Below are 21810 nucleotides of genomic sequence, written 5' to 3'. Positions count from 1 at the left end.
TAACATCTGATTAGAGATCAATAGCACCTCAACAGAGGCCCAGAAGTCTCTGTGAACTCTGGCAAAGGGCATCTTTGAATGGATGTTTTTGGGTGAAGATAGGGACAAAGTAGAAATCTGCTATCAGCCAGATGCTAGGAACATATCATCCTTTTCTTTTTTGACTTAATGACCTTCTGATGCCTCCTCTCTACGTTTGAGAGGACTAAGATTGAGAGTTGCTTTAACATTTAGGGTACAAGAGAAAATTGAACTTTGGAGAATCTCTCAGTTTTTGAAGGCGCTTTAGGTCTCCCCTAGGCTTGAAGACTATAATGCAAGAGTATTCTTGCTTTGGGTGTTTCATATGTGTTTCAGTCCAGTTTGAAGTTTTGTGTCAGATAATTCATGGGCATTTAATTTTTTTACCTTTTATAAAGTTATTCTCACTTACAGAAGGTAGTCTCCCCCCAATTTTCATATTTTGAACCTAACTAATGCCCTTTCAGAGTCTTACTTTCTACTTTATTTGAAAGTAATGTAGTCTAGTTGCCCAGCTTACCTGCCACACCCCCTTCCTTAGCCAACACCATGGCCATCTTCACCCCATCTTCACCCTTATGTGGCTTTCTATTTTGATTTGGAGGAATCACTTGGCTATAATTTCCCAGCTGAAAGAAAGGGGAAAGGGGTCATCCTTTTACATATCCTAAGTACCTAGGTTAGAACCATCGTGTCTGAGTGGTCAGCCCTTGTTGTGATTGGTGGATTGTGCTTTGCAAAGCCATTTGTTGCGAACATTACTAGCAATGCTCTGGTCGAGTTTTGGTGAGTAATGTCACGGTATTTGGATCAGTATTCAATTGGCTTTATTTATTTATTTATTTATTTATAATAACTTTTTTTTTAAATTAAATTTATTGGGGTGACAATTGTTAGTAAAATTACATAGATTTCAGGTGTACCATTCTGTATTACATCATCAATTGGCTTTAGAAGCCTCCTTGATCTTACCTGTGATAAACCCTCTCATCCTGCTCTACTTCATTTGAGAACTTTTTCAGAAGGGGCTCCTTTTCATTATTGATGATTTTTGTTGCAAAGCTTTTGGTAAGAAAATAATAGAGGCCGTGCATGATGCAGGAACAACTGGAAGGTTGAGTCAGACCCCTGGGGAATTTGGTGGGAAAAACCTCATCACGCCAACCTTTCACTGGGTACCTCTTGGCCCAGTGTTATATGCATATCTATTTATACATACATATTTCATGATTTGATGTTTATATATGTGCATATACAAACCAAGTCATGTGCCTTAGTTGTCAAGTGGAAGTTATTGAAGCAAAACACGCTTGTGTCTCTATACAAATCACTGCCCAAATATCTATTATAAGCCTACTATGTGCATCATTAGGGGGCTGCAAGGAGGCAAAAATCCAGATTCCTTTTTTCAGCAAACTTGATATGTTGGTGGGGAGATAAGATTCTTTACTCATTCAACAAAAACTCATTAAGCACCTAATATGTGCCAGGTCCAAATTGGGAACTGATATATGTTGTAAGTAAGAGATCATCCCTATCTCAAGAGGGTCATCGTTTATTGGAGGATGTAGAGAAGTCGACAGAAGGAGGCAAAAGTGTGGTGAGGACTTTAATAGAGGAAAGCATAGCACATTGCAAGAGTTGGTATTAGTGGCACCTAACTCAAACTGAGGGGGTTAGGGAGACTTCTTGGAAGTGGAAGATAACCTAGACCAATGCATTACGGCGCCATAAGTGTTCAGCAGCAAATGAGTGGTGCAGGTGTAAGTGGCATTTAAAGATGGGGGAGGGGCCGGCCCGGTGGCTCAGGCGGTTAGAGCTCCGTGCTCCTAACTCCGAAGGCTGCCGGTTCGATTCCCACATGGGCCAGTGGGCTCTCAACCACAAGGTTGCCAGTTCAATTCCTCGAGTCCCGCAAGGGATGGTGGGCTCTGCCCCCTGCAACTAAGATTGAACACGGCACCTTGAGCTGAGCTGCCTCCTGGATGGCTCAGTTGTTGGTTGGAGCGCGGGGCTCTCAACCACAAGGTTGCCAGTTCAATTCCTCGAGTCCCGCAAGGGATGGTGGGCTCTGCCCCCTGCAACTAAAAAAAATTGAACATGGCACCTTGAGCTGAGCTGCCACTGAGCTCCCGGATGGCTCAGTTGGTTGGAGCGCGTCCTCTCAACCACAAGGTTGCCGGTTCGACTCCCGCAAGGGATGGTGGGCTGTGCCCCCTGCAACTAGCAACGGCAACTGGACCTGGAGCTGAGCTGCGCCCTCCACAACTAAGACTGAAAGAACAACAACTTGAAGCCGAACAGAACCCTCCACAACTAAGATTGAAAGGACAACAATTTGACCATTGTTCCCCAATAAAGTCCTGTTCCCCTTCCCCAATAAAATCTTTAAAAAAAAAAAAAAAAAAAAAAAATAAAGATGGGGGAGGTCACTTCATGCTGGAATGAGGGGGGACTTTGTGGAAGAGTGAGGTTTGAGATAAACTGTGAAAGGTGATATCAAATACTGCACATATCTTGCTATTCCACAACTGTGCATTGTGCAAACTCTGTAGGGAATTAGGGTGATGAGACAAGCCAGGGATCTAATATAGGTCGGAGCTAGATAGAATTAATCACAAAAGAAGGATTTGGCATTGAATCTGAACCCAGCTAGTAGTGCTGTCCAAGGATTGTCATCTGTGTCAGCGTGTTTGTGTAGGCTAAGGGCTTGCAAGGGAGAGGGGGGCCTCACATCTTATGGGTTTGGGAATGGAGCAGTGTGGTTACCTTGAGTGGATGGATAGATGCTGGAAGGAGGAGGCTATTCTGGTGTCTGAGTTAGGGATGGTTTTGTCTGCCAATTACAAAACCCAACTAAGAGTGGCTTTAACAAAAAAAGACTGATTTTTCTTGCATAATCCAAAATCTGGAGGTAGCCACCGGGGCATTGGTTCAGAGGCTCAAGCACGACAGAGATGGCATCTCTGCCATCCTCATGACCTTCACTTAATGTTTCTTGCTCTATGGTTGAGATACGACTGTCACAATTCTAGACGTCAGATATGCATTTCAGTCAGGAAAAAGGAGGAAAGTCATATCTATTCCTTTAATAAGGAAAGCAATATTTTCTCCAGAACTATCCCTGCAGAGTTCCCCTCATGTCTTAATGGTCCAGCCTGTAGCACATGGTCACAACTGAAAATCAAGACAGGTTGAGAAAGATTAGGGTTTTCATCCTGTCAGAAACTAGGTGTGTGTGTGTGTGTGTGTGTGTGTGTGTGTGTGTGTGTGTGTGTCTACCTGAAGCCTGGGATGGGATGCAGGACTAGGTGCAGTACCAGGAACGGCCTCAAGGGGGAACCAAAGAGAAGGCCACGCAGCTGGGCCCCACACAGTGCTCTTTTCATGACTCTTTGGGGGCGCACCTCTCCACCATCATGAATTCTCTATTGCTCCCTTGGACCCATGTTCTCATCCTGCCCCTTAGGTGTTTGCTTTCTCTTCGATTCTGTCATTGGCCCCCTTCTCTTCTAACTTTGCCCACACCTGGAGAGAAGTCAGGAAGTAGACCCTGGCGGGACCTGAGACTCCTGCCAGGCCTAGAAGCTATGCCAACCACGAGCTCCCCCTGGGTAGGATTTACAGTTGCCAAGTGTCACATCCCAGCCAGACAGGAGGAAAAGAACGGGGGCTTGAGAGCCCAATGATCAGTGCCAGGCCAGTCAGTGTGAAGCCAGACAAGAGTTACCCTGGGATAAGACATCTGTTTTCTGAAGACAAGTTTGATTCTGTTTTTTTTTTCTACCTGGTTTCTGCCTTCCTCTTTGGTGTCATGCTAAACATTTCCAGAAACCCCACCCTTGTCATCTCAAAACTAAAAGAAAGAAAAGAATTGCCCACATCACACAAGAGAGACCCTCTCCCTTACCGCCCAGGCTAGGAATAGGAGAAGCCAATTTGTCCTGTGATTCTGGGAAGAATAGGGTGGTTAGTGAGGTAAATACCTTGAAGAGGGTAGCCAAGAACAAAGGTGACTTCTACTGTCCTCTCACAAGGGCATTCATTTAGAAGCGGCTGTCAGCCACGGGTGCTGGTGTGATTGGGGAATCAGAATTTTTGATGAAGTTGGTATGTGAAGGTTTCAAACAAAGCAGCACTTTGCCCCATTGAGTGGTTTTCAACTACAATGTTTCATTTAGTTTGCATTTCAGAGAGTATTAGAAGTGGGCAGGAGTGTTTATTAAAGGTAGCATGGCCCATACAGGCGGAGAAACACTGCTAGGGAAAGTGATACAGGACAGCATGACGTGCCCTGTGGAGACAAGTAAGCAAAACCTGATCTATGTTGCAGAACTGCCCGAGACAAAAACTTCTCTGAAGCATCAGTGTGAGGATTTGGCCACTTTCATGTGTGGCCTAAGGCGGGAACTAGGCTGGGGAAGTCTGTTGAGGCCTCTGAACTCCCTCTTAGAAAAGGTTTTAAAATGTATAAAATAAAATGCAGGGGATAACAAAGGAAATCAATTATATTGCAATACAGCTTCAAACTACGAAAAAACCAGATTTGTGATAGAGGGATGGATATGCTTCTTTATGAATGTGTGAAATAACAAGATCTAGCAAGAGGTCTAATAACTGCTATAATTTTGAAGTAATGATGAATGTCAACAGTATTTTGAGATATCTGCAACAACTGAAATGTGATAACAACTGTGCATTTTATTGGTGACAAAGTCACAGCCCCTGCTGATACTGCGGGCGTCCCCGGCCTATACTGAGTTGCAGACAATGCCAAATGGCAGCTAGAGATTGAAAGCCCAAAAGTAAATTGTTCCCATCCAAATTATGGACCCCCTCAATTCTATCCATAGACCTCATGGGGTTCTACAGGTTGAGAACCAGCTACAAAGAGGAGAAACGAGGGGCTACACAGTAGCAGGTTAATGTTACAATTAAGGAGGGCAGACAGAAGACCATATACCAACCACAGCAGCGGCTCTCTCTGTCATTTGTCCCGGGCACTATCCATCATTTTGTGAAGGGCCTGGAATAGAAACTGCACTCCATTTTCTGGGTCTGTTTGGACTCTTAGATAACTTCAAATCCAGGAAATGGTGCTGTTAATGTTTTTATTCGCAGTAGACTTGGTTATCTTGCAGGAGATTAATGGACTTGGAGTCTGATTCAAGCCTGTGAGAGTTTCTGGTGATGGTTTGCTCCCTGCCTTCCTGTCCTGACTGGATCTGATGAGCATTCACATGGTGTCAGCTGGTGCAATGTTTATTTGCCTCCTCCCTGAACGTGCTAAATGCAAATGAAAAGCCAACATCAACCAGAAAGGGAAACGTACAAGCAAAAGATTTGGCTTTGGGTCCTCCTTCTTTCTGAATATGGTACTGGGAGTCTAACTGCTGACACCCATTGAGCCTTCAGTCAGAAGGTTGCCTCCAGACTGCTGTTAATCATTATTCTCATTTTGCAAACAGAGAGCAAGGACTAGCGATGAGTTCAAGGCTGAAGAGCATGTCAAACAGAGTGTGATGAATAGAATTTCCTACCAAAGCATCACACGCCTTTTGGCCATGGACACAGGTAGTTACACTGTCAAAAGCGTGTCCACGAATACGCAAGTAGGTATCGAATGCCTTGCACATGACCAACAAGGTAAGGATGGAGGCCTCTTCCGCTGCAATGGTCAGGCAAGGCCTCTCTGAGGAGGTGCCATTGGAGTTGAGAGCTAAACGAGGAGAAGCAGGCCGCCATGCAAAGATCTGGGTAAAAGCACTGCAGAGAGAAGGGATGCCGTGTAGGATGCCCCAGAGAGCGGCAAGTGTTGAGGGGCAGGTGGAAGGTCGGTGTGAGTGAGAGGGAGCGTTGCAGGAGATGGAGCCAGAGAGGCAGGTGGACCCAGGGCTTGGAGTGCCCTGGAGATGCCAGCGAGGTGGCGGGCTTGTGGTCTGGTTGAAACGGAGGGTTTTAAGCAAAGCAGCCTGCTTGTTCAGCACGCTCTGACTTCTGTGTCCCACCATAGCTGAGGCTGCTGGGTGAGGATGGCCTATTGAGGGCAAGAGTGTGAAGGAGGCAGATGCAGTCTCCTGGTGGGGAGTCGTGGTGACTTGGACGAGGGTTGCAGCAGTGCCGATAATGAGAAGTGGCCAGATTCTGGAGATATTTCAGAGGCATGGGCCATTGGTTTCCTGATGAATTAGACAAGGGGTCTGAGAGGAAGAGTGGCATCAGGGATGGCTCCTCAGGAATGTGAGGAGAAGTTTCTGAGCGAGGGCAGGTTACCTAGAGGTCTGCCCTAACTGACAGCGCTGCCCATGGGAAAAACAGTGAGTTATGGACAGTTTGTCTTCTGTCCTCTCATACTTCCCCCTGTGACCCTTCTCAATGCCATCACCTTCTCAGGCTCTACTGTCCTTTTTTGGCTTCTCAAGGGTTGCAACTATATACCTCTTCCTTAGAAAGCAGTATGAGGGTAGTAGATACAAGGTAGGGCTTAGAACACAAAGGACTAGAGCTTAATTCATGTTCCCCTCCCATTTACTTGTGTGACCTGGGCAACTCGCTTCTCTGATTAGCAGTTGTTTTTCATCTGTGAAATGGGATGAAAAGAGTTATAGAGTTTTTTGGAGACTGAATAGTGAACAGTGAACAGTGAAACGAAAAGTGCCCAGCCCAGAACAGGCTCTCAGCAAACTCGTTCTCACTTCAACCTCAGTTTACCGCTCTTGTATCTCATTTGGGCCCTGGCTTGGTGGCAGGCTGGATGGCTGCTCACTACTAAATCATGTTAAAATATTCCTTTGGTTCTTGAAGCTGGCCACACATAAAAGCAACTGGGGAGCTTTAAAAAATACTCAGGCCAATGCCCCACCTCGTAGAGTTTATGATTTGATTGGTTGGGTAATGGGATAACGTCAGGTAGTTCTAATAAGCAGGTAATTTTGAGAACCCCTGTTGAATTAGTGGATAGTTATAATTTAATTAATGACCATCAAGTAGGCACTAACATTTCTAGAAAAATGTTAGGGGTTGTAAAGATTTACCCCAAGGTGGAGTTTTCACTTGAGGAAGTAAGGACTTTTCTATTAGAAAGAAAAGAGTCCCTCAATAGCTGATACTACATACTTAGGATGTGTCAGTGTGTCAGACCATGTTCTCAATTCTCGCTCTTTCTCTCTCTGACCTTGGACACATTGGCCTTCTTCATTCTGTTCCCTGAAAATCCCACTTTCCCTGCCCCCTCAGGGCCTCCACACATGGTATTTCTTCCAGTTTGCACCCCCTCTCATCCCCTTTGCTCTGAACTTAACTCCTGGTATTGTTCAATACACCATTGGTAGCTATCTACCTGCTCTCCTGCCTGTTAAGTATCTGTCTTCCACATTCTACTGTAAGTTCCACAGAGGCAGGGACAGCTGTGTTTTGTTCACCATTGAACCCTGAGTGCCTAGCCCAGCACGGCGATATTTGTTAAATGAGTGGAATGGCAAACACTTGTTCTCTCTCTGTTAGCCTCGATCAGGAGTGGACCAGATTTCAACTCCAGCTTTCTAGAGGACTCCAAGTGACTGTCTTCTTCCACCCTGGGTCCTTGGTGCTGAATCCAGTCAAGTGGTCAGTCTCAGCTACCCTCATGGCCTCAATGCACTTTCCTGTTCTTTTGCCTTGGTCAGGGCCACAAGGTGGCTTTAATGATGCTGAGCCCCACACAGAAAGGGTTACGATCTTGGACTGTTCTTTGTGAGAGATTCCTCTGCTTCTGTGTCCTGGCTATGCATTGATACATGGGCCGAGGAGCTGGGACCATTTGTCCAGGCACTATTACCAACGTCTGTGTTGGGGGACCTGACTCAACTCCATTTGCTCAGACCCCAATTAGTCAAGCTGTTTCATTAGCAAGATGTTTCACTGTCCTATGAGTCAAAAGTGAGATTATATTAATAGTAATATATGGTATGATTTCAGTGCCTGCCTACATTTCCTATGGGTGGGGGATGAGTGATGTATTTAGTAAACAAAGATCCAAGGTCATTTGTATTCCCCCATGTCCAAATATGAGGCCTTTCATTTTTTCAAGTTTGTAGGGCAGAAAGATTCATGCATATCACTGAACACATTTGCTGAGTGGTTTAGCACGGGTTGCCTCATAAGCAGACCTTGAGGTGAGATATGGATGCAAGTAGTTTACTTAAGAGTGATCCCAGGAAGCACTGAGAGGGGAGGGGTGAAGTGACACAGTGGAGGGAAGGAAGCCAGTATGGACACACGCTAACGACAACGTTACTATTGTGGTTGGCTGCCCCTCAGTCCTGCTGAAAGCCTCTGGGAAATTGTGCACAACGTGCCTCAGAGTTGTTCCACCTAAGGGAGGAGGAAGCTGAGGTGTGTCCGCCCGCTCCCATTCTTCATGGGTTGGTAGCCACTGGGGAGGGTGTTAGCTTCGGGCCCTTCTAGCCTGCCCCACATGTGGCCAGAGCATGCTCCTGTGGCCAGAGAGGGCTTTCGGGAGAATGACAGGCAGGAGGACGTGGACCAGTACTCACAGCTTCTGCTCTATCTCTTATACTGAGGATCTCTGTGTGTGGACCACATGGCTAGGAGTGGCAAAAAAAAAAAAGCGTTAAATATTTTGCTGAAGGCATATAAGTTCAAATTGGTGATAATTCAGACAGATATACAGGACACATAATGCACACTAAATGCTCAGGATATGTGTATATCTTCAGCAAATACAAGCAAGTAGGCAATTTAGGAACGAATGTATCCTGTATGCACACTGGCACTTACATCAGTCAACACTAGCTCCCTTCCCTTTCTGTAGATAAACTTGCAGGATTTGAGGGGCACATTTAAGAAATATCAAAGACATCACAAAAACGATTGTCAGAAAAATGTGCATAATTACATTTGTATGTAATATATGAAAGTTATATACAACTTTCCAACAAGTGACAGGAAAAATGTGAACAGATTTAAGCTGACAAATTTATCCAAAAATGTTTTTTTTCTGCCTGTTTGATACAACTTTAAAAGCTGTCACACTGAATGCAAGTTGCCCTACACATTATGTGCCCTACTTGAAAGGCACATAATGAAGGAGAGTTGAGAAGAATAGTGGTAAATAATGGAGGGAAATACTGGTGTGCAGAGTTCTAGATATGTGAAGGGGATGTATACCATGTGTGTTGGAGATTAGATGGGTGTAAAGACTAATTCTAGTCTAAGATGAGCCAGCAGCTAGCCTAAGGAATTAGTAAGTAAAATAGAACCATTGTGAAACATTTGTCTTATGATTCCGTTTCCTTTATATGATTTTATGTGTTTCTCCTCCCCCACTGAAAGGTAAAATGGAGCAGGGGCTGGTGACTCAAACAGTTATTTATCAGAGTAAGGCCTTATCCTGTCACACAAATGTCAACTGGAAGTGTAAGAAAAAAAAATTTACTTTGGTGGGCTTGTCTTTGTTTTGGGTTTGACTGAAAACCCAAAACATTTATTCCTAACTCCCCCCACTGCCTCTAAATCACTGAGCCAAAGACTGGCTTCATCTTTTTGAGTTCGTAGTAGCTCTGGGCATGAGGGGCTCAGTGACGCTCAGAAAGGGAGCTGACTGAATGCTGCAGTCAACATCAGCCCAAGCTTAAAGCGCTCACCTCGCATCATTGCGTTAATTTTTAGAAGTGATCTTTTTTAAAACTAACGTTATTTCATGAGGGAATCATCTTCCTACATTTCTTGAAATATTCGTTGGTTGATATTTAATCAAAATATCGCACACCCCAAACACTAGAGAAATAAAGATACCCTACATACAGATATAACAATATAATTATGGCATTCATGTGTAAAAACGAATACTAAAGAGTTTCCAGTTTTCTAAAGTATTGTTTTAGCTTGAATTCGTTTCTGGGTTATGATCTACGCTGGGCTGGAAGGTATTCAGTTTGGTTTGGGAAGTGCAGTTGATGATGGGGTTGTTAAATATCGAGGGCTGGGAACCTTTTCCTAAGCCCTGGGCTAAGGTCCTGTTTACTTTGCTTCTCTGTGGGTTTGACTGTGTCCTCATGCCAGGGTATAGGCATGATTGCTTGTGTGACCTCTCATTCCTAGGAGGGTCAGTATCTCGTATTCCCCTTCGATGACTGGCAGGTGAGGGCAGCCTTTGAAAGGAATAGTGAAGGATGTATGGTCGTACATGGTCTAGTGTCATTACAAATCACCACTATTGACACGTGTGCAATAGGTGGATTTACCTATGGGGTTAACGTGTAAAGGGACTCCTGGAGGACTCTCGTAGATCTCTTCCATTGCAGACATCTTTAGGTATACATGTATGTCCTTGTACGATCCCCCCGAAACCACATTACAGTTGAAGGAGAAAGAATAAGGGAGGGGAAGGTGATATTATCAGAATCACCTCTACAGCATCTAAAAATAACATATTGATCCTTTCCCCAATCCCTCACCAGCAATGGAAAAATCCGCTTTCTCCCTTCATTGACAGTCACTGCCTTGCTGAGACTAACAGGATCTAGTTAAGAAAAGAGAAACTACACTAGGAGTTTAAATGAAGGATTTAATATAGGAATTGGTTCCATGGGTGTTGGGAGGTTAGAGAGCAAAAGGGAGAAGCCAGAGATGAATAGTTGCAGGAAGCAGTTATGACCCAGGGCTGGTAGGACAAGAGGGAGAAGTGAGCGGTGTTTTCGAACCCAGGAGCTGGGAAACAGAGCCTGTTGGGCCTGGGCTTCTGTGGAGCAGGTAACCTGCTGCTGGGGCTGGGCCAAGAGGAGGTGATCCAGTGGATCTGTGGCCTGCATAGCAGGGCCCTGTGAGTGAGGGAGCACAGGGGACTGGTCCTCCAGCCACTGCTCTCACCTCTGGAGTGACACTGACAGAAACTGGGAAAGAAGTAGGAAGCCCCTTTTCCCTTCTTCCCATGTTCCAGTTTCCTCTAGGAGATCCTCCGCATTCAGTCTCCTACTGGCAGAACTGGACAGGAAGCCAGCTAGCAAGGGAACCAGGGAAATGGAGCTTTCAGAGTCCTACCTCCGGGTTCACAGGCAGGAGGGCTTAGAGCTGAGAGACAATAGGTAAAGGACAGTGACAGTGATCCTCTGTCACCAACAGGAGTGGGCCTTCATCCTTTATCCTGGTCTGTGCTTTCCATTACTTTCCTCTATCCTGGCCGTGAAGAACTAACTCCCCAGCCTGGCCTGTCCCTTACCTGTCCCCACTGATGGGGGAAGGACGTTGTACCAAATGAAGATGGGAAGGCTTGTGTTTCTATGTGATGTCAGTAATATTTTCTCTACTCCTGCACTTCTGGAGGACACGCTGTAGCCTTGCGTGTTCAGTTGAAGAGAATACTATAATTTTGACTTTAGAAAATATCATTAATTTGAACAAGAATCAAGAATATTGAGGCTTGAGAGAGACAAGGAATGAAAACGAACACATCAGAAAAGTTCAACTCAAGCAATAGAGGAATGCATCTCCCTCATAATCCCTTATAAAATACTTTACTGTTTACAAGTCAAAACATTCGTATTCCGATTGATTTGAGGGATTTAATAAAGTCTTAAAATCATCCTGGTTCACTTTTAAAAGCTGTAAGTTTCCCCTTGATCCATGTATGCAAATTGATCTTGGAGGCTGATGTAGGTGACAGTGGAATTTTCCAACCGCACAGCAATGTATGCTTAATTATACATGGTATTGTTCGAGACACCCATTTTTCATGGAATTATGAAGGTTTCATAACTTTGGCAAAGTCTTTTAATGAAGGCAGTACTGCGATTGTGGCACTGATATTCTAAGTAACATCTCTAATCACCAGTGATTTGGCTTTATAGGAGTTTTAAATTTGTGATAAATAGCTCCTTTTGTGTCTAAGGTTATGAGCTTTATTAAAAACATTTTCTATTTGTCAGTGAAAGTTTTTGATAAGATAAGCTGACTCAGTGGCTGATGTCATCCTGTACCTACCAGCAATTAGCATGCTTTGCTTTAGGAAATATTTGGGAAAGGATGGAAAGAAGTAGAGAAAAAGTTTATGGGGAGAAGGATAAATATTTATGTTGGTTATTTGTTTAAACAATTACTTGGGAGGTGCTGGAGCTTATAAACAAACTGTTCTTTTGTGTCTGGAATTCACAGATGTAGATTTCACGGCAAGGAAATTAGAACAAATGCCAGACAAGGTCACTCCATGCTCTACTTTCATTTTTCAGATTTATGCCCTGAGTTCCCTCAATCTAGGGGATTTTTCTGAAATGTTTACTCCTCTTTTCTTATCCCCTGTCCTGAGCATGTATATTGTTCTTCAGTCCTCTCTTGAATCCCCAAAGATTGCCACTTCTTCACTGGGCTGGCAAACGTCATGCTTCCCCCTGTCCTTTTAATCAGATTTTCTCAGAAAGATGGAGACAGTGGCATGTAGTTTCAGGTCAGGGTATTCCTCCATCCGCTTCAAATTGTCACAGTACCACAGATTTCCTTGTAGATAAATTAGGCATTTCTGAAAACTGATGCAGTGTTTCAGACCTACAGCTATGCTTAATTATAATACCTTATATTTGCATAATGTTTTAAAGTGCATTGTCTCCTATAAAGGCTCTTACCTCATTATATTTTATTGTATTGTTTATTGTTTACAGGTCTGTGTCTCTTAATAGAAAGTGAGCTTCTAGAGGGCCAGAAATAGATATATCTCTCACCTGGCGGGCCCAGTACCTGGCGTATAATTAGTGCCTTAATAACCATTTGTTGAATATGGGATAAATCTTGTACTAGATTTACAACGTTATCATAAGGATTAAATGAATCATTAGATGGAAAAATCCTCATCACTGAGCCTGGTACATAGATGGCTCTCAGTAAATGCTTTTGAATTAAATAATAACTTCATGAGACAAGCAGGATGATGGTAAGGGATGGAGCCCCAGAATGCAAATCTTCAGTTTCTTAAAAGTCAGGATTTTTCCATCCTACCCATGGATTCTCACACAGACCCATAGCCAAAAGAGTGGAGAAGGGTTATTTCATTGGTTCTTTAAATAAATTCATTTATTCACTGGGACAAATATATCATAGGAGACCATCTTGATAATGCATGGCCATACAGTGGTGAAAAGAATTCAAAATAATGCGTAATCCCTCAAGGCACTTATTCCTCCCAGAAAAGCAAACTATGATGAGGTAGCAGATTTACCTTCAGTAGATTTTGATTACAGTTCTAGCAGGCTGCTAGGTGTTCCTGTGGGTGGATGTTTAACCATCAGGTTTTGAGTGTAACCTCCAGGAGGCCAGCTTCTGTCATGGTCAGCATTGTTTCTTCAGTGCCTGGAATATGGTAGGTGCTGTGGTCGACTGCATAAATGGGTCCAATTCTTCACTCCTCCCATAGTCACATTTTTTTGCCATCTGACTTTGCAGTTTGTCCCGTTAAAGAGGCAGACTATTTTCCTGCTTCTTGGCTTTGAGTTTAGCTATGTGACTTGCTTTGGTCAGTGGAATATTAGCAGGTCAAAAGGCTTGGAGGGCAGATTGAAAGCTTGGAAAGCACTTGAAAATGAGGCTCATCTTGTTGTACCTCTGCTATTGCCATGAGAGGCGTATGACTGGGCTCCCTCTCAGCCCCCGGAGGAGGATGAGAGACGTATGGAGCAGAGGTGGCGTGCCTCAGCCAAGCCGGGGCCAGAGCAGCCAGTCCACAGCTGAAACCAGCAGAGTTGCCTGGCAGAGCTCATCTGAGCTCATCTGCCCCTCAACCAACACAGATGTGTGAGACTGTAATGACTGGTGTGTAAAGCCACTTCGTTTGGGGTAGTTTGGGAGTATTGGTGTGGCCATGGCTAACTGATTCAGATGCTTCATGAATATTTGTTGAAAGAATGGATATAGAAATGGTATCAAAATGCCAGCAGTTCTTAGCTACCTTTTTGTTTCTCTAGCATCACTCCTCAGAAGAAACTATTAGGCAATGAAACCTAGAAGAAAGTGCCTAGGGCTGTGAGTTAGGAGATTCAGGTTTTAACAGTGGGTCTGCCAACCTTACATGACTTCACTGAGATAACTCTATAAAGTGAGGATAATTGTACCAAATATATATCTTGACAATTTCATAGGAAGGGTTTGAAGATGAAAAGAGATGGTAGACTTTGAAAAAAAAAACCAAATGTCCTCTGCTAATATTATTATCTGGTTTTACCATAATGACTGATATATCTGACCTCATCAGAGAAAGAGATGTTTCACAAAAGACCATTTTTCAGAAAATATAAGTTTATGTGTTTATAAGTTTACATTTTAATTTTTATTACATTTATTGGGGTGACATTGGTTAGTAAAATTACATAGGTATCAAGAATACAATTCTGTAATACATCATCTATATATCACATTGTGTGCTCACCACTCAGAGTCAGTTCTCCTTCCATCACCGTATAGTTGACCCCCTTTACCCTTTTCTACCATCCCCCTCCCCTCTTACCCCCTGGTAACCACTAAACTGTTGTCTGTGTTGATAAGTTTTTGTTTTTTTGTTTGTTGAAAGCAATAAATGCCATTATATTTAAATGACTCGGGATTGTAATTATGAGCAGCAATAGTGTTGGCACTTCATCAACTCAATTGTAAAATAAGGAGTCTAGGTGACCTCCAATGACCTCTAATGTCCTTTATTGTTCTAATGTTTCTTTATTGTGCTGCCACACAGTGATGTTTTTAGGGGCTATTGAAACATTGAGGACTCAGGTGACCCCAATCATGGAATGTCAGCCAACTGCTCTGCTTAATCTCTTGTTCCTCACCCTGATAGACTTTCTGTAGCTATTAGTGTGTTCTGTATCTAATCCACTGCTGTTTTTCACACGTATGGTCATCTGGAGGAGACCAGTGGTATCTCTGTATATTACTAATATTATTAAATTTATAGCTTTTGGGGGCAACTGTGCTGCACTGAAGTCCTTTAAACTAATTTTGAAGCCCCCTGGGTTACAAGTGGTTGTGGCTGCTGCAAGTTAGACCTCTGGGTAGGTGAGTTTTCCTGAATTGTTGGCCTCCCATCCATAGCTGAACTTTAGTATAGTCTTGAGTATATACCCAAATGATTTATCTCCCTTCACTCCATATTGTTTTGTATGCTTTGTAGTGGCAACAAAGCCAACTTTTCAGAAACCTGGTTTGTGTCCCCTCTGCCTACCTCCTATTTTACCCTCAAATGGAGAGCACCATTTTACATCCTACCTCATGAGACTAAACGTGGACATGTTGATCATGGTTAAGCCACCTCTGCTCTGTGGTCTAAGGTTCTGCCACATCAATAATGTCACATGGTGCAGTGGAAAGAATACAAATGTAGATTCAGATAAACATGGACTCATCTTGACTTTGCCACCTGTTGCCTCTTTCATCTTTTCCAGCTGTGCAATGAAAAAGCTCTAAGTTCTGGTTTTCCCATCTATAATATGAAGTTAATAACAGTTTCTCCTTTATTGTTCTGTTTTGATGTTTAAATGAGGTATATTAAGGAAGTATTTCATAGTGACTGGCAGATGTAAGAATTAAAAAAATATTATCATTCATCATATTACTATTACATATTCACTATAGAAATTTATAAGATATAATATAGTACAAAATAAAATTCAAAAACAACAGAATTCTACCACTTAGAGAACTATTGTTAATATGAGTATATAGATTCATATATTATGTGTATGTGTATGTGGAAGGGGTGTGTTTGTCTAGCCCATTCCACATTACTCTACAACATGGGCACTTCCCAAAGAAATTCTGATTAGAACCTCAAATTCTGGACCTCATTTGTGGTTTTCCAGACCTGATTTTGGAGCAAAGTATTAGCACACATTTTTTTAGCAAATATCTTCTCAAAGAGCTGCAGGGGACGTGTTTATAGTCAGATTATATAGAGCAATTAAAAGTTGCATTTTTTCCAAATAATTTAGCTCAGTTCAATGATATTTTCTAGGCATATGCTCTATGGATTACACATAGCCTTTTCTATGTTTATTCTAGATTAAAAATAAACAAACATCTCTAGTAAAAATACTCTAGATTTTGCTTCTTGTAGGGTTGTATGTCCAAAGGTCAGCTATTTTCCTGGATGGGATGGTAGGAATTATCTGTACAGAATACTTACATTTTTTGATATGGGATTGATATCTTTCCCTTGGAGATACCCCACAGATTAGGCAGCCAGAAATCAAGTTCAATGCTCCAAAATGTCAAAGCTTCAGTTCATAAAGAAATTATTTCAGAGTCATGGTGTAAAGTGCAAAGTAGGCTTTTTTCCCGGAATTTTGACTAGAACTCACATCTGAGAACAAAAAACACCAAGTCCACTGTGTTTTAAGTTCAGAGAATTACCAATCTGTAGGAACAGTCATTTCCTTCTAGAGTCTACCCGCTGAGAGACACCATTTCAGCAGAATAGGCACCAATGCCCCACATCTATTTGCTTGCTTCCCCCTCCATCAAGTAAAATGTGGCTGTAGGATATGGGACCATATTTGGGGAGGGATTAGAGATTTATGGAGTGGTAATCATCTCTTCCCCCTCCCCTCCCTATGGAGCATTCAACTTATCTACTCCTTCTATACGATTGAGGGTGACAGAACTGTCACAACCTCTCCACCTCAAATCTGAAAGTAAGATTATCTCCTGAACCAAGATTGCTGAGCCAGCAGCCAGCAGAGTACCTGATGCTCTGGGATGATGATTCTGGGGCACAGGGTAATGGCTGGGAGAGGCAGAGTGCCAGGTGCAGCCAGCATTCCTACCCTTTGGCATGACAAGAGTGTGGGACTTTCCTGTGCCTGAGTGGACACCACAGAAGGTGGCAAGAATGTAAACTCTTGTTTTTATCCCCCAAGATGGCTGCCATCTCCATGGAGGAAGGTGTCCCATCAGCGTGTCACTATAGGGAGGTTGCTGAAGAGGGGTAACAAAGAGGCCAAATTTAGCGGTGTCTTCTACTCCAGGGAACTGTTTAAGGGAGGCCTCCCATTGGTCCTCTGAAGAACCAATGTGCTTGCCCTCTTCAGAGAGCTAATATTTTAAATTCCTGCCTCAGAGAGGGAAGCCAGGGAAATTTGTATTATAGAGGACAACAGGGACACCAATAGAAAAGGGATGGTTACCTCACCACCACCACATAAGGGAACTGTAAATTATAATCAACAAAGCAGAGGGAAGGCATGAAAAAAATTCATTCTCTTCTCCCTCCACTTTAACTCTGAGAGAAGAGGACAGTGTGTGAGAGAGCATCATTCCTCACTTTGGTCTGACCCCCATTCCAAGTCTCTGAAGCCACTGGTCAGCCTGGATGGGAGGAAGACTTTGAATCATGTATGAAATTGGAATTTTGAAATAGGGAAGACTAAGTTTTACACTGCCTAAATATTAAATTAAGTATTAAAAGTATAAAATTATATTGAAATATAGTAATATACTATATATAAAATATAAATAATCTAATGAACTATCACAGTGATTCACTCTCTGACTTGCAACATTCATCCAGCATTTTATCAAATGTCTAACATGTTAGGTATTGTGGAAAAATGTTAGGGTTCAAAAATGAATAAAACAGGTAGATGCAGACCACTTATAGCAGATATAATGACTGTAACAAATTCTTTTTCCTTTTCTTTAGAGCACACCACTTGATTACATTTCCCAACTTCCCTTGCAGTCAAGTATGGTCATGTGGTTAGTTCTCACCAATGGATTGTGAGTAGAAAATACTTGTTAATTCCTCCCCTAAGCAGGCAGCTCCATTGTATTCTTTTTCCTTGTCAGCTGAATGCAGATAACTACAAAGCCCTGGGGATGCCAGGGCCACAAGATATGAAGAGTCTGAATCCCTGAATTGCCATATGGGGGAGGAGCCACCCACTGACCAGGAAACACACTTTGGACTATTATGTGAGCAAGAAATAAACTTCTATTGTGCCTTAATCATGATATATTTTGGGGACTATTTGTTATAGCAGTTTATCCTACCCTAGTTCAAATACCACTGCAATAGGAATTTTCCCTTCACTAATCAGAATTTTTTTTTTTTTTCTGATTTGTGGATATCACTTGTTTTGATTCCCTTTTTCTCTTTTCTGCCTTTCTTTATGTGGCTGGGAATAAAGTTACTGTGGGATTCTGTGGAGATATTATAAAAAGAAAAGAACTGTATTTAAGTGAGATTATTAGAATTAGGTTCTGAACAGATCCTAAATCCATTATTTTCCTATAGCCAAACTCTTTCTCAAGGCAAGATAGCGGTTATCTCCATTGTTAGGAACAGAAGCTACTGTAGAAGCTGGGCCAACCTTGACATAATCGTGCATGGGTCCTGGGTTTGAGGGCCTGCATCTCTCCCTATTTTTTTCATTTGTGCTGAGAAAACCCCAGAAGTGTAGTGTTCTCTGGTCTCAGGAGAGAAAAACCGTGTGGAATTAAGGTGGGAGAAATTTAATTTGCCGAGAAGGGAAGTCTCTAGCATTTGAGAGATAAACCTAAGGAACTTGAAAGGAGTTAATCTGTGTTTAAAGGATTTCACCTTGGCTTCCCTGACAATAAAATGAATGTAAACAAAGTAGATGAGAATTGATAGGTTGGAGAATTGATAATTTTTTAAGATAGGAACTTTAAAATTGAATCAATAAATACTGATGTATGTATGTGTATATATACATATATGTAAAGTTCATGCATTTTGTTTATTATTGGTTGACCTATTATTTTAAAATTCACTGTGGATGATATTTAGCATGAGTTTGCATAGAATTTTTCAAGAACTCAAAAATATCTGCTGGGAAATTTGTACCATGCTGAAATGTATTTCATGAGAGAGGTTCTCAGGAGGAAATTGCAAAATAAATTAAAATAACCAAAGTCTTTAAGAGAAAGGAAATGTTGTAAATAGAGATACTGCGAAATCTTTTCCTCTTGACTCCCTAGTTCTGATTGGCATTTCCCTTTTCTTTACTGCTTTGTCAGTGATTTATTTGAGGCCGAGGGCAGATGCCTGGATGATTTGTGAGGCCTACCTAATGCCACGGTGATAGAGATCAATGGTTTGCTCTAAGAAGTAGTAAAATGCATAATCTCTATTGAACAAATGATATTTCTAAAAATATTTTGCTCAGCATAGGAGTAAAACTTGAGATTTACTGTCAGGAAAGAAACATTAGAAAGTTCATCAATCTACCTCATGACCAGATTGGCATTTCTCTCAGTCAAACTTTATCTGTCATCCCCATTGAAAGGAAACAGGTGCCTCAGAAAGATGTTCATTTCTAAACAGTCTTCTTTGGAGGAGAAAGAATTCTGCTCGCTGCAGTGCATTTTGCTGTATCACTCCTTTTCAATATGAAGTTGAGGGCAAGAAACTGCTAAGACCAAAATGAACGCAGACCAATCTTATATGTAATTATATACCAAAAGCTAAGTGGCTAAAAGAAGTGCTTTGTGTTTAATTATTTATTTTTTACTTTCCTCTACTTACAAAATGAATTATATGCTCCATTAAAAAATTTTGGAAAACCCGAATGAACACAAGTGAGATAGTAATCATACCACCCAAAGGTAACCTCATCTGTATAATTTAATATTTTTTCTATAGTTCTGCTTTATTTGAAACGTTTGCAGGCCATGCATTTCAAACCAGAGGCTGGAAACATGAAAACTTGATACTACTGGAGAAGAGAATGGGGCGTATTGAAAATGATAAGAGAAACAAAGGATTCTAAAAAGGAAGCTGGAAATGTGGTGAGTGTATTGAAAAATATATTGCAAGTTAAATTTTTGTTAGACATAATTGATACTTTTGCTCTTCTGGTAAAATACATCCATATTTTATGGACAAAATATATTGTAATGCATACTATTGTATGTAATTAGTGAGTAGAACTGTGTTAGTCCAGGAAACATTAGGAAGCTGGGAAATTACAATTTTACAAATGCCACACAGAACACAGAAAGAAACAGATTATTTAAAGTATTACCAAGTATTATAAATTGATAATGTATGTGATAGCTTTTTGTCAATTTTAATGTGTACTGCAGATGCTATTATTATTGCTATCAATTACTATTATTCTCACTAGATACATTGAGAGGAAGTCAATGTAGGAGAAACCAAATTACACTGAAAAATGTCTCCTGATTTTTAGGAAGATCTAATGGCCTGAATAGATAGAGTTAACAAGAGATATTTGAAGGGTGGACATATATTAGAGTGATTCAGTTTGATCCTATGATCCCACAGATGTCAGGATAAAGACTTTGGACAGTTTCCTTAATTTAAAGTATCAGTTTAGAAAAATAAATATTAAATTAAATGAAAACTAAACAGCATCCTAACCTCATGAGAAAATTTCTCTTAAATTTCTGAATAAGTCCCGCAATGTTACTTCACTTAGGATATTTCTCTATTAAAGCCTGGGGAGGACTTTGTGACCATATTGAGTTGTTTCCCTTTTTGGAAAACATTTTGGTCTCTTCGTGTTGAGCATTTCCCCCAACTCAGCCTGTTAAAATATTTCTTTCATGTTTTAGTTAAAAAACATTTCCAGCACTTTAAAAGCAAATACAGTATGTTTATGTCATCTAAAAAGCCGCTAGCTCTTTGCTCGTCACTCACTGAAGATAAAACTACATAATTTGTAACATCCCAAAATGGCTGAGATTGCAGAAAGTTGAATTGCCTCTCTTTGAAAATTTAACATTATTATTATCAAAGGATCTTTGTTTTATTCCTCTGTATAAATCAGGGTAGGATAAATGTCATAACAAACCATTCAGAAAATCTCAGTGGCTTAGTACAATGAGAGTTTACTTCTCACTCGTGTCACATTCCAACTCGGGTAGGGGGTGTAGCTGACTCTACTCCACTCAGTCATTCAGTGATCCAGTCTCCTTCTAGCATATGGTGTAAATCACTTCCATCCGCATTTCATTGGCCAGAACTCAGTCACACGGCCCCCCTAAACTGTAATCCAGCTATCAGCCCAGAAGGAAAAGAAATGATGTTTTGTGAATGCAAACAAGTTTTTGTCACCTCAAAAATTGGAATAATATGCAACAAAATGTCTAAAATCTTCTAGATTATTTCTTAAAATACAAAGTCACCATTAACATCTGAAGAATGGTTATGTGGTAAACATTTGGGGTACAAGGTGTCCCCAGTATATACCTGTAGATCTCAGTCTGGTTTTAGGGAGACACTTTCAGCTTCTGGGCTGTGAGGGCCTTGACTCATGATTATATAGCATCACATGGCATGATATGGGGCAGTGATTTCTGACCTAGGGACCCCCTGCCCCTTAAAATTTTCAGAATAGACCCATCAATCCATATGCAAAAACTCATTTTCTAATCAGCCACTGAACCAGGGCTGAGGAAATTGTGTAATGCCAAAGAGCACTGTGCTGTTCTTTGCTAATGATACAATGGTAAGAATTGAGTTGTATTTCTTGGAGCCTGTTTAAGAGGGCTATGGCAGACTGAGGGGTTTACAGAGAAGGGTGACTAGGTGAGGGAGGGCATTTCTACAGTATTGAAGGCCTAGCAAGTGCCATTCACTGTACTGCCGGAGATACAGGGAGAGCAAAAGAAGCAGTGTTTCTGCCTTTATGGAATTAGTAATGCTAATAATGAGCAAGGAAATAAATGTATGAGCATGTTGGATTTAACTACTTATAAATACCTGAAGAAAATAGAGTGATATGCTAGGGGGTGTCTAGTGGGGATGGAATATCATCAGATGGGGTCAGT

At 41.7% G+C, this 21810-nt stretch overlaps 1 long non-coding RNA gene across 1 annotated transcript in view; it reads left to right on the top strand.

The window, feature by feature from the left end:
- The first annotated feature begins 17844 nt into the window (after positions 1-17844).
- The window catches only part of LOC141569541 (uncharacterized), a 742180-nt gene continuing 738214 nt past the window's right edge, over positions 17845-21810 (top strand). The window contains exons 1-2 of the long non-coding RNA XR_012493260.1: positions 17845-17964; positions 19684-19803. This is a non-coding gene — a long non-coding RNA (uncharacterized LOC141569541). The remainder of the gene's footprint in view (positions 17965-19683; positions 19804-21810) is intronic.

Source organism: Rhinolophus sinicus, chromosome X, assembly GCF_036562045.2.
Source record: "Rhinolophus sinicus isolate RSC01 chromosome X, ASM3656204v1, whole genome shotgun sequence".
Lineage (NCBI taxonomy): Eukaryota > Metazoa > Chordata > Mammalia > Chiroptera > Rhinolophidae > Rhinolophus > Rhinolophus sinicus.
This window is presented reverse-complemented; position numbering and strand designations above follow the sequence as displayed.